Genomic DNA, 18,665 nt, shown 5'->3' on the forward strand with positions numbered 1-18,665 from the left:
ACTGAACAGAAACACTTGTTACTAGCTTGCTACACTGGGAGGTGACAAGGGGAGTGGTTAATGAGCCTGCGAATTTGAAACAAAAGACTGTGGGAGGGCTTGGTTTTTGGTGCATTTTAGGTAGGTTAGCCTATTCAAAGATCTCACTTCTGCTTACTAAGGATTCAGACACACGTACACTAAAAAAGCACATGGTCATATGCTTGAACAAAGGAACTAAATGTTTCTTCTTATAGTCAAGGAACGAACAACTTATACTCTTTATTTTTTTTTTATTTTAAGCTACATATCTTTTTGTATTTCAATTTTCTACTTTTGTATTAACTTTGTATCTTTTTGGTGTGTGATCAAATAAAGTCACACTGCTTTTTCCTAACTGGCTTTGAAAAGGATTTCTTCCCACAATTTCCTAAAAATACAGGAATACTAATAGAGTTTTTTCACAACTCTAAAATTACAACAGAGATCAACACTGCTTTGACAATCGCTGTAGCTTTATATAGGTACAGCGCATGCGCACCGCGTTGCCGCCATTTTGCCGGAGGGCGAGTAGTGCGCATGCGCGGTCATGTCCGCACCATTTTGTTGTGGATCAGAAGTCACAGTAACAGCTGATTATGCTGTTCTGGATGAAACTAATAGATAAAAACTGGCACATTAATTTAGACAACACCTCCAATAGAGGTAATTACTACATTTTGACCCCTGTTTAGGCAGATTCAACCAATAGGGAAAAAAAAAAAAGGATAAAAACAGGTAAAATAGAATGAAAGAAGGTGAGCAATATTTACATCATATGAATGGAGTAATAATATAAGATGGTATATTCCAGTGCGATAAGAACTGTCCCACATATAAAGAATAATAAGGATATTCATAAGATGGAAAGGTCTAGTAGGAGGTGAAGAAACTTGTTTGTTAGAAAACAATAGTAAATCTAATAAACTAGGTGTTATTACTTCTTAAAAGCATAATTATCCATAAAACCGGTATTTGTAAAAAGTATAAATCCATATCAAAATGTACGCTGTAAAATCATATTAGAATCATAATAGATACCATAAATTAATAAATAGAGATTAAAAAATTAAATAGAATAAACACACATATAGAATTGAATCCACACATGAATCCAAAAAATGTCAAAATTAAATAAAAACAATGATGATAAACAAATAGTATTATAAAATGAATAGTAAAAATGATAAAATATGCTCCATAAAATAAACTTGAAACATAGAATAGAATAGGTAGGAAGCGTAAAAACTACATATGCGGGGAGTAAAATCGGTGAAAATATGTTGAATATTACTAAACCAGATGTGTAAAATAGAAATCATGCTAAAACACATAATAAACTACATAATAAGAGTAGTAGTAAAAACGAACTGTTGTCTATGAAACAATTCAAATCAACTTCTATGTTGTGTCCCATAGGGTGCAAGGTGCCTAATTCATAGACCCATTTAGTCTTCAATTGTGAGACCACCCATTTTTTGTGAATACCCCTCCAAGGTGGGGTGACTATGTCTATCACCACACATTTGAGGGAGGTGGGATCTTTGTTATGGCACAGTCTATAATGTTTAGACGAGTGTTCTTGAAGCCTCGTTTAATATTGTAGACATGCTCGTGGAGGTGGTCTCTAAGTCTCCTTGTTGTCCGACCCACATATTGTTTGTTGCAGAGACATTCGAGCATGTAGACTACATGTCTACTGTTACAGGAGATAAAATTCCTTATGACATATGATCTCCCTGTAGTGTAGGAAGAGAATGATTCTATTTTTTGTTTTCTAATGTTATTGCATTTACAAATAACACATCTGTTACATGGATGGAAACCTTTCAAATTGGAAAACAATGAGATAGTTTTTGGTGGGTCTAGAGTATTCGGTGCTAAATGATGTCTAATTGCTGTCGCCTTACGGAAAATTATTTCCGTTTTTTCAGGTAGAATATTTCTAAGAATCGGGTCTGTTTTCAAAATGTCCCAGTTCTTTTTAACGATCCCACTAATAGCCCTATGTTGCATTGAGTAGGTGGTAATGAATGGGCAGACACGGGATTGTGTCGTTTTTGCCGTACTAGTCAGCATTCCATTTCTGTCTAAGTCAGCCACGGCATTCAGGGTGTTATCTAGAGTGGTCATGCACATGCACGTCAATGTAAGCTTGAAACTTGTCAAGCTCCTTCCATCCCTATCCCTACACCTCTTAAACCTAAATATCATCCTAATCCACCATACCATACTGTCCATTCCTCCAATGGACACTATAGATCACCAAAACCATTCAGAAATGCTACTCATAGACAGAATTTTAATGTGCCTTTTACAAATAGGTTTTAACCCCTACGTAATTTTCATGCTGAAAATATCGGTTCAAGGGATTATTGTTGGCACCCGGGTAGAAATACCACACACAAGAGGAATTACACATCTGGTCACCAGAATATTAACTCTCAACGTCATACGCCATATCCTGGCCCACTTCTTACCAACCTTACCATACTCCTTACCAGCCTTCTCCCATGAACAAGAGGGGCACCACAACAATCCCACTAGAGACCTCAATGGAGAGGTAGCCTGGAGGTTCCCAACCTCAAACCCATAGAGCCCCTCCATCCACTCCAAGGAGGAACATACAGTTCAATTATAACGATAATACCCAACAGCGTTTTTTTAGGGAAGGGAGAGTGCGAAAGAGAAGCGACAATATAGGGGAAAGAGAGGAAGCAGGAAAATTAATAGATGCATCAAAAAAATGAAGAATTTAGCAGGCAAAGGTATATTCAACCTTAGCGATGGAGAACTTACTAAGGAAGAACTTAATATATTAGATAAGGGCCTGAAATATGCCCCTACCAATAAGCTTAATAAGTTTCAAGCTTACATTGACGTGCATAAATTCACGAGACAGCTATCACTGAAGAGATACTTTGCTAGCAACCCTATCGTGCCTAATACTGCCTCTAACAATTATATTCATTCTAATTAGAGATGAGCGAAGAAATGAAAAATTCGATTCGACTGATTCGGCGAATTCGTGGACAATATTCGATTCGAGTCGAATAAATTCGCTGTGAATTTAACTTAAAAAAGGGTGTTTCTAGGCTTCAGAGAGACTTAATATTAGTGCAGAACACTGTACCTTTAATTTAAATGCCCTTGGAGTCTGCTGGGGAAGAGAAATAATACTGTCAGTCAGTATGACATGCAGATGAGTGCCGTCGATCTTAGAATCAACGCACACTTCACTCATTTGGGCAGTCACGGGGCCAAAACCAGAGTGTGGAGCCACAGTGTGGCGGTGGAGGCAGCAGCAATGGGAGGCCATACAGCACCCTATGACAAAAATGGAAACCACCAGCAGTGTGAGGAGACCTGAAAGTGGCACATGGCAGAGTGTGGCGATAGAGACAGCAGCAATGGGAGGCCGTACAGGGACCCATGACACACTCTGGACCTGGCAGCAGCATGAGGAGGCGGTACAGGGGCCCATGACAGATTACGGGCCTGGCAGCAGCATGAGGAGTCGGTACAGGGGCCCATGGCAGATTACGGGCCTGGCAGCAGCAATGGGAGGCCGTACAGGGACCCATGACACACTCTGGACCTGGCAGCAGCATGGGGAGGCGGTACAGGGGCCCATGACAGATTACGGGCCTGGCAGCAGCATGAGGAGTCGGTACGGGGGCCCATGACACACTCTGGACCTGGCAGCAGCATGAGGAGGCGGTACAGGGGCGCATGACAGATTACGAGCCTGGCAGCAGCAACTTGGACAGGAGGACGTTCAGCTTCTGCACCGTCGGGTGCGTGCTCGCAAACTGTTGTCTCTTGGAAACGGATTCCAAGAAAGACTGCTGACGGAATCCGTGAAGAGGAGTAGCAGGAGAAGGAGCATCTGAACGAGCGGAATATGCCAACAAGCGACAACAGGGGCCCATGACAGATTACGGGCCTGGCAGCAGCATGAGGAGTCGGTACGGGGGCCCATGGCAGATTACGGGCCTGGCAGCAGCTATGGGAGGCCCGTAATCTGCCAGCACCCTATGACAAAAAATGGAACCCACCAGCAGTGTGAGGAGACCTGAAAGTGGCACATGGCAGAGTGTGGCGATGGAGACAGCAGCAATGGGAGGCCGTACAGGGACCCATGAGAGACTCTGGACCTGGCAGCAGCATGAGGAGGCGGTATAGGGGCCCATGGCAGATTAGGGGCCTGGCAGCAGCTATGGGAGGCCCGTAATCTGCCAGCACCCTATGACAAAAAATGGAACACACCAGCAGTGTGAGGAGACCTGAAAGTGGCACATGGCAGAGTGTGGCGATGGAGGCAGCAGCAATGGGAGGCCGTACAGGGACCCATGAGAGACTCTGGACTTGGCAGCAGCATGAGGAGGCGGTATAGGGGCCCATGGCAGATTAGGGGCCTGGCAGCAGCTATGGGAGGCCCGTAATCTGCCAGCACCCTATGACAAAAAATGGAACACACCAGCAGTGTGAGGAGACCTGAAAGTGGCACATGTTTGGGGCATGATTCATGGCGGATTTAGTCAGTTGTGTCAGGAACTGGTGGTTTGAAATCCAGACTAATCCACGCCTGATTCATTTTCACAAACGTGAGTCTCTCCACACTTTGGGTGGACAGTCGTGTCCTCCGCGGAGTTGCAATACCTCCTGCCGCACTAAACACGCGCTCCGATGCCACGCTACTGGCCGGGCATGACAGCCTTTCAAGGGCAAATTCAGCTAGTTGGGGCCAAAGGTCAAGTTTAGTTGCCCAGTAGTCAAGGGGATTGTCTACCTCGGTTGGCAGGGTGCTGTCCAAGTAGGCCTAAGCCTGTTGTTTGAGGTCCTGCTCCAGGTCCACCTGATGCTGCTGCTGCTGCTGCGGCTGGTTAGTAGTTTCCTCACTGCGCTGGTGAAGAAAGCTACTCATCATCGACTGCAGACTGAGGCAGCCGCTGCTGGTGGAGCTGCCACTGCTCCTACCACCCCACCCCTCCCCTGCTGCCATGGCAGCGGAACACGAGCGCACAGGGCCCACAGTGTCTGAGGATGGACGTTGGCGCAGACAGGCAGAGACCAGCTGACTACATAGGTGTTTTTTATAGTACGTTATTTTGGCCTCCCTCTCAGCAGGTGTGAAAAAGGCCACCATTTTTGAACGGTAGCGAGGGTCCAACAAGGTGGACAGCCAAAAGTCATCCCTCTGTCTGATGGTTATTATTCGGCTGTCGCTACGCAAGCAACCGAGCATGCTATGGGCCATTTGTGCCAAGGAATGCGAGGGACTCCCTGCCTCCATCTCCACAGCATACTGCCACGGTGCGTCTAGGTCCTCTGTCTCCTCTTCCTCCTCCTCTACCAGATGCTCCTGCTCCTCCACTCCTGTCCGCTGAGTGGAAAAACCACCCATTTCACTCAATAATTCCTGAGCACCAATGTCCTCCTCTACCTCCTCCTCTTCTTCCAGTCCTGCCCCCACAGGGGCCATGTGGCGTTGAGATCTGTGCGCCACGTCTACCGCACCCTGACCAGCCATTGTTAACAGCATTTGTTCCAGGACGTGCAACAGAGGAATGACGTCGTTCATCCCATAGTCCTGCCGACTCACGAATAGCGTGGCCTCCTCAAAGGGCCTGAGCAAGCGCAGGTGTCACGCATGAGCTGCCAATGGCTGACATCTAAGTTACACAGGGAGTACCTTTATCTGCTTTTAACATCAGGAAATCTGTGATGGCCTTTTGCTGTTCGTAAAGGCGGTCTAACATATGTAGGGTTGAATTCCACCTTGTTGCAACGTCACAGCATGAGGAGTCGGTATAGGGGCCCATGGCAGATTAGGGGCCTGGCAGCAGTTATGGGAGGCCCATAATCTGCCAGCACCCTATGACAAAAAATGGAACACACCAGCAGTGTGAGGAGACCTGAAAGTGGCACATGGCAGAGTGTGGCGATGGAGACAGCAGCAATGGGAGGCCGTACAGGGACCCATGAGAGACTCTGGACCTGGCAGCAGCATGAGGAGGCGGTATATAGGGGCCTACGGCAGATTAGGGGCCTGGCAGCAGCTATAGGAGGCCCGTAATCTGCCAGCACCCTATGTCAAAAAATTCAACACACCAGCAGTGTGTGAGGAGACCTGAAAGTGGCACATGGCAGAGTGTGGCGATGGAGACAGCAGCAATGGGAGGCCGTACAGGGACCCATGACAGACTCTGGACTTGGCAGCAGCATGAGGAGGCGGTATATAGGGGCTTATGGCAGATTAGGGGCCTGGCAGCAGCTATAGGAGGCCCGTAATCTGCCAGCACCCTATGTCAAAAAATTCAACACACCAGCAGTGTGAGGAGACCTGAAAGTGGCACATGGCAGCAGAGTGTGGCGATGGAGACAGCAGCAATGGGAGGCCGTACAGGGACCATGACAGACTCTGGACTTGGCAGCAGCATGAGGAGGCGGTATATAGGGGCCCATGGCAGATTAGGGGCCTGCCAGCAGCTATGTGAGGCCCGTAATCTGCCTGCACCCTATGTCAAAAAATTTAACACACCAGCAGTGTGAAGAGACCTGAAAGTGGCACATGGCAGAGTGTGGCGATGGAGACAGCAGCAATGGGAGGCCGTACAGGGACCATGACAGACTCTGGACTTGGCAGCAGCATGAGGAGGCGGTATATAGGGGCCCATGGCAGATTAGGGGCCTGGCAGCAGCTATGTGAGGCCCGTAATCTGCCTGCACCCTATGTCAAAAAATTTAACACACCAGCAGTGTGAAGAGACCTGAAAGTGGCACATGGCAGCAGAGTGTGGCGATGGAGACAGCAGCAATGGGAGGCCGTACAGGGACCCATGACAGACTCTGGACTTGGCAGCAGCATGAGGAGGCGGTATATAGGGGCCCATGGCAGATTAGGGGCCTGGCAGCAGCTATAGGAGGCCCGTAATCTGCCTGCACCCTATGTCAAAAAATTTAACACACCAGCAGTGTGAGGAGACCTGAAAGTGGCACATGTTTGAGGCATGATTCATGGCGGATTTAGTCAGTTGTGTCAGGAACTGGTGGTTTGAAATCCAGACTAATCCACGCCTGATTCATTTTCACAAACGTGAGTCTCTCCACACTTTGGGTGGACAGTCGTGTCCTCCGCGGAGTTACAATACCTCCTGCCGCACTAAACACGCGCTCCGATGCCACGCTACTGGCCGGGCATGACAGCCTTTCAAGGGCAAATTCAGCTAGTTGGGGCCAAAGGTCAAGTTTCGTTGCCCAGTAGTCAAGGGGATTGTCTACCTCGGTTGGCAGGGTGCTGTCCAAGTAGGCCCAAGCCTGTTGTTTGAGCTCCTGCTCCAGGTCCACCTGATGCTGCTGCTGCTGCTGCGGCTGGTTAGTAGTTTCCTCACTGCGCTGGTGAAGAAAGCTACTCATCATCGACTGCAGACTGAGGCAGCCGCTGCTGGTGGAGCTGCCACTGCTCCTACCACCCCACCCCTCCCCTGCTGCCATGCCAGCGGAACGCGAGCGCACAGGGCCCACAGTGTCTGAGGATGGACGTTGGCGCACAAAGGCAGAGACCAACTGACTACATAGGTGGTTTTTATAGTACGTAATTTTGGCCTCCCTCTCAGCAGGTGTGAAAAAGGCCACCATTTTGGACCGGTAGCGAGGGTCCAACAAGGTGGACAGCCAAAAGTCATCCCTCTGTCTGATGGTTATTATTCGGCTGTCGCTACGCAAGCAACCGAGCATGCTATGGGCCATTTGTGCCAAGGAATGCGAGGGACTCCCTGCCTCCATCTCCACAGCATACTGCCACGGTGCGTCTGGGTCCTCTGTCTCCTCCTCCTCCTCCTCTACCAGATGCTCCTGCTCCTCCACTCCTGTCCGCTGAGTGGAAAAACCACCCATTTCACTCAATAATTCCTGAGCACAAATGTCCTCCTCTACCTCCTCCTCTTCTTCCTGTCCTGCCCCCACAGGGGTCATGTGGCGTTGAGATCTGTGCGCCACGTCTACCGCACCCTGACCAGCCATTGTTAACAGCATTTGTTCCAGGACGTGCAACAGAGGAATGACGTCGTTCATCCCATAGTCCTGCCGACTCACGAATAGCGTGGCCTCCTCAAAGGGCCTGAGCAAGCGGCAGGTGTCACGCATGAGCTGCCAATGGCTGACATCTAAGTTACACAGGGGAGTACCTTTATCCGCTTGTAACATCAGGAAATCGGTGATGGCCTTTCGCTGCTCGTAAAGGCGGTCTAACATGTGTAGGGTTGAATTCCACCTTGTTGCAACGTCGCAGATCAGGCGATGCTGTGGAATTCCGTTCTGCCGCTGCAGCTCAATGAGGGTGTTCTTTGCGGTGTAGGAATGGCTGAAATGCATGCACAGTTTACGTGACATTTTAAGGATGTCTTGCAGTGGGATGGTGGATTTTAGGAACCGCTTGACAACCAGATTGAACACGTGAGCCATGCATGGCGCATGGCACAACCTTCCTTGACGCAGAGCAGACACCATGTTCTTTCCGTTGTCAGTCAACATGGTTCCGATTTTTAGTTTGCGCGGAGACAGCCATCTGTCGATTTCTCTGTTCATTACACTCAGCAGTTCCTCCCCTGTGTGACTACGTTCGCCAAGGCATACCAGGTGCAGCACAGCGTGACACCGTTGCGCCCTGCACATGTGATATGCCGGTCGGGTAATGGGACTTGGCACGGGGGTGGCGGCTGAGGACACGGCGGAAAAAGAGGTGGTAGAGGCGGACATGCTTGCTGGACCAAGGACGTGCAAACGTGGAGGCAAAAGCGTCGTGACCTGTCCAAGTTGCTGGTGCGGCTGTGCCGGCACCACGTTCACCCAGTGGGCCGTAAATGACATGTACTGTCCCTGACCGTAGTTACAGCTCCACACGTCGGCGCTGCCGTGCACTTTGGCAGAGACCGACATGCTCAAAGACTGGCCCACCATCTCTTCTACATGTGAATGCAGGGCTGGCACTGCCTTTTGGGCAAAGAAATGACGGCTTGGCACTCTCCACCGCGGCGCGGCACAAGCCATCATTTCTCGGAAAGGTGCTGAGTCCACCAGTTGGAAAGGGAGGGACTGCAGCACCAGCAACTTGGACAGGAGGACGTTCAGCTTTTGCACCGTCGGGTGCGTGCTCGCAAACTGTTGTCTCTTGGATACGGATTCCAAGAAAGACTGTTGACGGAATCCGAGAAGAGGAGTAGCAGGAGAAGGAGCATCTGAACGAGCGGAAGATGCCAATGAGCGACAACTCCCCTCAGCAGAGGTGTTGGAGCCTTGACTGGCTGATAGAGGGCGATTGACGACGTCGGGTGACGGAGCAAGTAACGGAGCGGGTGATGGAGCGGGGGCTGGGGCAGGCAGAACCGCCGTATGTTTATCACGGTTTTCCCAGGCCACCGAATGGTGACGCTGCATATGCTGACGCAACGCTGTAGTCCCAACATGGGCCCCCTGGCCACGCTTGCATTTCTGGCCACATAGTCGACATACGGCTACGTTTACTTCCTCGGGCGGCTTGAGGAAAAATTGCCACACCACCGAGTAGGAAACTTTGCCCCCGCTACTCTTCACTGGCTGACTGCTACTTCCTCCGTGCGCACCGGCACCACTACTGGCCGTGGTGGTAGGCTGCAGTGGAGCTGGTGCTCTACTCCGTGGACGTTTGGCTCCACTGACACTGATGCGACCCTGCTGCTGTCTCCTGGGCAACCCACCGACTGTTTTGCTCGCTGCCAAGCTGCCACCCTCTTCTCCTGATGATGCGGAAGAAATTGCCTGATGACGACGAGGCTGCCAAGTGCGATCAACCTCCTCATCATCAAGTAGGGTCTCCGCCTCACTACTAGCCCCCTCGGCTGCGTCTGGGTCAGGAGACAGACCTGTCTCTAGACCGGCTACCGAGCCACTCTCCTCGCCAGTACTTGTTCGCTTGGCTGCTGAAAAGGCCGATGTCTCCCCCCGTTCCTGACCGCCCTCTGTTAGCTCTTCCTCACTGTACAGTGGGGCTGAGCCCACAGCATGCGATACTTCGCTTGGTGAGGGAACAGCAAAGGACAGGGGCAGGTAGAGGACACGTGATTTCAGTGGGCTTGGTCCCGGGCCATGCCAACTAACGGTTGTGTCTGACGTACCCACCGACCGTTGGCTGTAGGTGTCAGAGGTGACCTGGGAAGAGGAAGACGACCGAGCCAACCAATCAATGACGGCAGGGTTGTCGGTGGAGACACGACCGCTGGATGACACCGGGAGCACTGGCCTCTGGCTGCGAATACTGCTGCCTCGACCCCTTCCTCTGCTGCCACGTCTGCTCGCTCCTAAAACATTGCCTCCTCTGCCACTCCTCTGCATGTTGTCTGACATACTATTTAATTCAACGATTAGGTGTCCCTGAGTAACAATTCTCTGGCACTCAGTAACAATTCTGTCTGTCCCTGAGTATGAATTCTGTGGCCCTGAGTAACAATTCTGTGTCTGTGCGAGTAACAATTCTGTGTCTGTGCGAGTAACAATTCTGTGTCTGTGCGAGTAACAATTCTGTGTCTGTGCAAGTAACAATTTTGTGTCTGTGCGAGTAACAATTCTCTGGCACTCAGTAACAATTCTGTCTGTCCCTGAGTAACAATTCTCTGGCACTCAGTAACAATTCTGTCTGTCCCTGAGTAACAATTCTCTGGCACTCAGTAACAATTCTGTCTGTCCCTGAGTATGAATTCTGTGGCCCTGAGTAACAATTCTGTGTCTGTGCGAGTAACAATTCTGTGTCTGTGCAAGTAACAATTTTGTGTCTGTGCGAGTAACAATTCTCTGGCACTCAGTAACAATTCTGTCTGTCCCTGAGTAACAATTCTCTGGCACTCAGTAACAATTCTGTCTGTCCCTGAGTAACAATTCTCTGGCACTCAGTAACAATTCTGTCTGTCCCTGAGTAACAATTCTCTGGCACTCAGTAACAATTCTGTCTGTCCCTGAGTAACAATTCTCTGGCGCTCAGTAACAATTCTGTCTGTCCCTGAGTATGAATTCTGTGGCCCTGAGTAACAATTCTGTGTCTGTGCGAGTAACAATTCTGTGTCTGTGCAAGTAACAATTTTGTGTCTGTGCGAGTAACAATTCTCTGGCACTCAGTAACAATTCTGTCTGTCCCTGAGTAACAATTCTCTGGCACTCAGTAACAATTCTGTCTGTCCCTGAGTAACAATTCTCTGGCACTCAGTAACAATTCTGTCTGTCCCTGAGTAACAATTCTCTGGCACTCAGTAACAATTCTGTCTGTCCCTGAGTATGAATTCTGTGGCCCTGAGTAACAATTCTGTGTCTGCGTGAGTAACAATTCTGTGTCTGTGCAAGTAACAATTTTGTGTCTGTGCGAGTAACAATTCTCTGGCACTCAGTAACAATTCTGTCTGTCCCTGAGTAACAATTCTCTGGCACTCAGTAACAATTCTGTCTGTCCCTGAGTAACAATTCTCTGGCACTCAGTAACAATTCTGTCTGTCCCTGAGTATGAATTCTGTGGCCCTGAGTAACAATTCTGTGTCTGTGCGAGTAACAATTCTGTGTCTGTGCAAGTAACAATTTTGTGTCTGTGCGAGTAACAATTCTCTGGCACTCAGTAACAATTCTGTCTGTCCCTGAGTAACAATTCTCTGGCACTCAGTAACAATTCTGTCTGTCCCTGAGTAACAATTCTCTGGCACTCAGTAACAATTCTGTCTGTCCCTGAGTAACAATTCTCTGGCACTCAGTAACAATTCTGTCTGTCCCTGAGTAACAATTCTCTGGCACTCAGTAACAATTCTGTCTGTCCCTGAGTAACAATTCTCTGGCACTCAGTAACAATTCTGTCTGTCCCTGAGTAACAATTCTCTGGCACTCAGTAACAATTCTGTCTGTCCCTGAGTAACAATTCTCTGGCACTCAGTAACAATTCTGTCTATCCCTGAGTATGAATTCTGTGGCCCTGAGTAACAATTCTGTGTCTGTGCGAGTAACAATTCTGTGTCTGTGCAAGTAACAATTTTGTGTCTGTGCGAGTAACAATTCTCTGGCACTCAGTAACAATTCTGTCTGTCCCTGAGTAACAATTCTCTGGCACTCAGTAACAATTCTGTCTGTCCCTGAGTAACAATTCTCTGGCACTCAGTAACAATTCTGTCTGTCCCTGAGTATGAATTCTGTGGCCCTGAGTAACAATTCTGTGTCTGTGCGAGTAACAATTCTGTGTCTGTGCAAGTAACAATTTTGTGTCTGTGCGAGTAACAATTCTCTGGCACTCAGTAACAATTCTGTCTGTCCCTGAGTAACAATTCTCTGGCACTCAGTAACAATTCTGTCTGTCCCTGAGTAACAATTCTCTGGCACTCAGTAACAATTCTGTCTGTCCCTGAGTATGAATTCTGTGGCCCTGAGTAACAATTCTGTGTCTGTGCGAGTAACAATTCTGTGTCTGTGCAAGTAACAATTTTGTGTCTGTGCGAGTAAGAATTCTCTGGCACTCAGTAACAATTCTGTCTGTCCCTGAGTAACAATTCTCTGGCACTCAGTAACAATTCTGTCTGTCCCTGAGTAACAATTCTCTGGCACTCAGTAACAATTCTGTCTGTCCCTGAGTAACAATTCTCTGGCACTCAGTAACAATTCTGTCTGTCCCTGAGTAACAATTCTCTGGCGCTCAGTAACAATTCTGTCTGTCCCTGAGTATGAATTCTGTGGCCCTGAGTAACAATTCTGTGTCTGTGCGAGTAACAATTCTGTGTCTGTGCAAGTAACAATTTTGTGTCTGTGCGAGTAACAATTCTCTGGCACTCAGTAACAATTCTGTCTGTCCCTGAGTAACAATTCTCTGGCACTCAGTAACAATTCTGTCTGTCCCTGAGTAACAATTCTCTGGCACTCAGTAACAATTCTGTCTGTCCCTGAGTAACAATTCTCTGGCACTCAGTAACAATTCTGTCTGTCCCTGAGTAACAATTCTCTGGCACTCAGTAACAATTCTGTCTGTCCCTGAGTAACAATTCTCTGGCACTCAGTAACAATTCTGTCTGTCCCTGAGTAACAATTCTCTGGCACTCAGTAACAATTCTGTCTGTCCCTGAGTAACAATTCTCTGGCACTCAGTAACAATTCTGTCTGTCCCTGAGTAACAATTCTGTCTGTCCCTGAGAATGAATTCTGTGGCCCTGAGTAAGAATTCTCTGGCACTCAGTAACAATTCTGTCTGTCCCTGAGTAACAATTCTCTGGCACTCAGTAACAATTCTGTCTGTCCCTGAGTAAAAATTCTGTGGCCCTAATAACGTTTCTGTGGCCCTAAGTAACAATTCTCTGGCACTGAGTAACAATTCTGTCTGTCCCTGAGTATGAATTCTGTGGCCCTAACTAGCGTTTCTTTGTCCCTAAATAACGATTCTGTGGCCCTCATTAACAAGTCTGTGTCCCTGAGTAATGGTTCTCTGTCCCTAAGTAACTTCTCTCTGTCCCCAATTCTCGTTTCTGTGGCCCTAACTCTGTCCCTGTCCCTAGTACAGAGCGGACTGCCTCTGTTCAATGACTGCAGGCAAATGAAGATTTCCAAAATGGCCGCTATATATACCTCGACCATTACACAGTGCTGGCTGGCTGGCTGCTGATTGGCTGATGCGATCACATGTCGTTGAGGAATGCATTATGGGGCAGCGCGCCTTGTCTGCGCGCCTTCCCCGACATCCCCGCTCCGTCGCCGCACATGTCAGCCGCCATTTTCGGAAAAATTTCGATTCGCGCGTCCGAATTAGGCTGTTTTTCGGATTCGGCATGAATCGAAATTTTTCCGATATTCGACTCGAATTCCACTTCGGATACTTCGATTCGCTCATCTCTAATTCTAATATCCGTAATGCCTCGACTTTTAACCCCCCTCCACAATCGCACTCATATATTAACCTATTTAAAGACAAAGTGTTGAAAGAATTGGCCACCATACCAATAAAGCAGCCTTATGACGGTTCAGGCACTAACAAGGCTATAAAATCTCTCCTCGAGAGAAAAGACTTGGTTATTAGACCCGCAAATAAGGGAGGAGGGGTGGTTATTCTCAATAAGTGTGATTACATTTCAGAAGTACTGAACATTTTAAGTGACAGAACCACTTATTCTCTTCTCCCAAAAGACCCATGTCCGGGTTTTAAACGCTCTATTAAACATATTATAAGTAATGCATTTGAGAACAAGATTTTGAGAAAAAAAGGAAAAAGCGTTTTTATGTCCAGTGGCACCCAAACTCCCTGTCTTTTATATTTTACTTAAGATACACAAAGACCCGATCAAACCTCCATGTAGACCAATTGTCAGTGGCATAGGGTCTCTGTGCTCGAAAATCAGTGAATATATTGATTACTTTTTGCAGCCACTTGTAACACAGACACTCTCTTATCTTCAGGACACTAAACAGGTCTTAAACGTAGTTAAATGTCAATCTATCACCAGCTACTTACCTTGTCACTGCGGATGAGTCTCAACATTAGCCTTACTCATATTTATAGCAAACTAGAAATCAATTTCTTGGACCTTACTTTAATGAATCACAACGGGAAACTTACTGCTAAATAATTAAAAAAAAACCCAGATATTTATATCTCTGTTGATAGCTGCCACCACCCATCGTGGCTGGCGAATATTCCAAAAGGTCAGTTCATGGGAATCAGAAGAAATTGCACTAATATGGATGATTATCATTCACAAGCCTTGATTCTCAAGAAGAGATTTCTGGAGAAAGGCTATAAAGAAACCAATCTAGATAACACTCTGAATGCCGTGGCTGACTTAGACAGAGATGGAATGCTGACTAGTAGGGCAAAAACAACACAACCCCGTGTCTGCCCATTCATTACCACCTACTCAATGCAACATAGGGCTATTAGTGGGATCATTAAAAAGAACTGGGACATTTTGAAAACAGACCTGATTCTTAGAAATATTTTACCTGAAAAAACGGAAATAATTTTCCGTAAGGCGACAGCAATTAGACATCATTTAGCTCCGAAAACTCTAGACCCACCAAAAACTATCTCATTGTTTTCCAATTTGAAAGGTTTCCATCCATGTAACAGATGTGTTATTCGTAAATGCAATAACATTAGAAAACAAAAAATAGAATCATTCTCTTCTAACACTACAGGGAGATCATATGTCATAAGGAATTTTATCTCCTGTAACAGTAGACATGTAGTCTACATGCTCGAATGTCCCTGCAACAAACAATATGTGGGTCGGACAACAAGGAGACTTAGAGACCGCCTCCGTGAGCATGTGTACAATATTAAACAAGGCTTCAAGGAACACTCGTCTAAACATTAGAGACTGTGCCATAGCAAAGACCCCACTTCCCTCAGATTTGTGGGGATAGACATAGTCACCCCACCTTGGAGGGGAATTCACAAAAAATGGGTGGTCTCACAATTGGAGACTAAATGGGTCTATGAATTAGGCACCTTGCACCCTATGGGACACAACATAGAGGTTGATTTGAATTGTTTTATAGACAACAGTTAGTTTTTACTACTACTCTTATTATGTAGTTTATTATGTGTTTTAGCATAATTTCTATTTTACACATCTGGTTTAGTAATATTCAACATAATTTCACCGATTTTAGTCCCTGCATATGTAGTTTTTACGCTTCCTACCTATTCTATTCTATGTTTTCAGTTTATTTTATGGAGCATATTTTATCATTTTTACTATTCATTTTATAATACTATTTGTTTATCATCATTGTTTTTATTTAATTTTGACATTTTTGGATTCATGTGCATTCTATTCTATATGTGTTTTTATTCTATATATTTTTTTTATCTATATTTAATAATTTATGGTATCTATTATGATTCTAATATGATTTTACAGCGCACATTTTGATATGGATTTATACTTTTTACAAATACCGGTTTTATGGATAATTATGCTTTTAAGAAGTAATAACACCTAGTTTATGAGATTTACTATTGTTTTTTAACAAACACGTTTCTTGGTCACCTCTTACTAGACCTTTCCATCTTATGAATATCCTTATTATTCTTTATATGTGGGACAGTTCTTATCCCACCGGAATATACCATTTTATATTATTACACCATTCATATGATGTAAATATTAGTCACTTTTTTTCATTCTATTTTACCTGTTTTTATCCTTTTTTCCCCATTGGTTGAATCCACCTAAACAGGGGTCAAGGTGTAGTAATTACCTCTATTGGAGGTGTTGTCTAAATTAATGTGCCGGTTTTTATCTATTATAATAAATAAATCACTACCAATACCTAAATATTCAATACTCAATCCCCTTAAAGCATAATCTCCACCTCCACCCTTGGAGATGCAAACAATATTAAAGTAAATATGCCAAATAAATAATCAAATAAATCATCAATCAATAATAAATATAAAATATACAATCCCCCTACCCTAAATCACAAACATAATAAATTCCAAATAAAGTCCAAAAAGAAATATTAAAATCCCAAGATGATAATAATATATACCGCACAAATAAATCAAATGTCCTTATGGTGAAATAAATTAGTGCATCCAAAATTAAGTCCAGGTGTATAGAGTCTTCCAACGACTTGCACAGGCTGGATTACCTCAAAAATAAAAATAAAAACAATACATAGTGCATTATCCTTTAGCAAATCATAATAACATGTGAGGTCACACAAGTGAGAGAAAAAAAAAATATGGTGAAAAACGTGTATGTGAATCACTCTTCAGTGCCACAAATCACACATCCCAGTGTGCACTTCTATTTAAAGTAAGGAGTGGGTACCCTTACCAATATCACCAATAAATCTCGCCTTAATGTTAATCCAAGAGTTACACGATGGAATAAGCCCTCCTGCAGATATCCACAAGGATTACCATGACTTCATCACACCACCTAGGTCCATCCACACTAGCAATCCGGATGTCTTCCCACAGTGTACTCCATCCAGATACCCATATATAAGGAACAGAAATAGTGTAATGCTGCCACACACTAAAATCTTTAAAGCTTTAATAGTACTGCTTACATTGCCAATATCTTTAAAACAGCATATAGTATATATTTAAGAAACCTTTCAGCCATCCAGGAGAGTCCTAGTTCCTTGTATCTGCTCCCTTCCACTCTCCAAGTTGACTGTATAGGTGGTAGAGAACGTTGACTTAGGTATAGTAAGGCACGTATTTATATCATAAAGCTAAAGAGAGTGCATTCTGACTAGAGATGAGCGAATCGAACTCGGCGAAGTGGAATTCGTTTCGAATATTAGGAAAATTTCGATTAGCAGACTTCGGATGCGCGAATCGAAATTTTTCCAAAAATGGCAGCGACATGTAAGGCGACGGAGCGGGGATCTCTGGGAAGGCGCGCAGACAAGGCGCGCTGACCCATAATGCATTCATTCATGACATGTGATCGCATTAGCCAATCAGCAGCCAGCCAGCCAGCACTGTGTAATGGTGGAGCTATAAATTGCGGCCATCTTACAATTCTCCATTTGCCTCTGGTCATTCAAGAGAGACAGACCTCTCTGTATTAGGGACACAGAATCGTTACTTAGGGACACAGAACCGTTACTTAGGGACACAGAACCGTTACTTAGGGACACAGAACCGTTACTTAGGGACACACAATCGTTACTTAGGGACACAGAACCGTTACTTAGGGACACAGAACCGTTACTTAGGGACACAGAACCGTTACTTAGGGACACACAATCGTTACTTAGGGACACAGAACCGTTACTTAGGGACACAGAACCGTTACTTAGGGACACAGAATTGTTACTCAGGGACAGACACAGAATTGTTACTCAGGGACAGACACAGAATTGTTACTGAGGGACACAGAATTGTTACTGAGGGACACAGAATTGTTACTCAGGGACAGACACAGAATTGTTACTCAGGGACAGACACAGAATTGTTACTCAGGGACAGACACAGAATTGTTACTCAGGGACAGACACAGAAATGTTACTGAGGGACACAGAATTGTTACTGAGGGACACAGAATTGTTACTGAGGGACACAGAATTGTTACTCAGGGACAGACACAGAATTGTTACTCAGGGACAGACACAGAATTGTTACTCAGGGACAGACACAGAATTGTTACTGAGGGACAGACACAGACTTGTTACTGAGGGACACAGAATTGTTACTGAGGGACACAGAATTGTTACTGAGGGACACAGAATTGTTACTCAGGGACAGACACAGAATTGTTACTCAGGGACAGACACAGAATTGTTACTCAGGGACAGACACAGAATTGTTACTGAGGGACACAGAATTGTTACTGAGGGACACAGAATTGTTACTCAGGGACAGACACAGAATTGTTACTGAGGGACACAGAATTGTTACTGAGGGACACAGAATCGTTACTCAGGGACACAGAATTGTTACTCAGGGACACAGAATTGTTACTCAGGGACACAGAATTGTTACTGAAGGACACAGAATTGTTACTGAGGGTCACAGAATTGTTACTCAGGGACACAGAATTGTTACTCAGGGACAGACACAGAATTGTTACTGAGGGACACAGAATTGTTACTGAGGGACACAGAATTGTTACTCAGGGACAGACACAGAATTGTTACTG

This window comes from Staurois parvus, unplaced genomic scaffold (assembly GCF_062004578.1).
Source record: "Staurois parvus isolate SC_StPar_1 unplaced genomic scaffold, SC_StPar_1.0 ptg000436l, whole genome shotgun sequence".
In the NCBI taxonomy this organism is placed as follows: Eukaryota; Metazoa; Chordata; class Amphibia; order Anura; family Ranidae; genus Staurois; species Staurois parvus.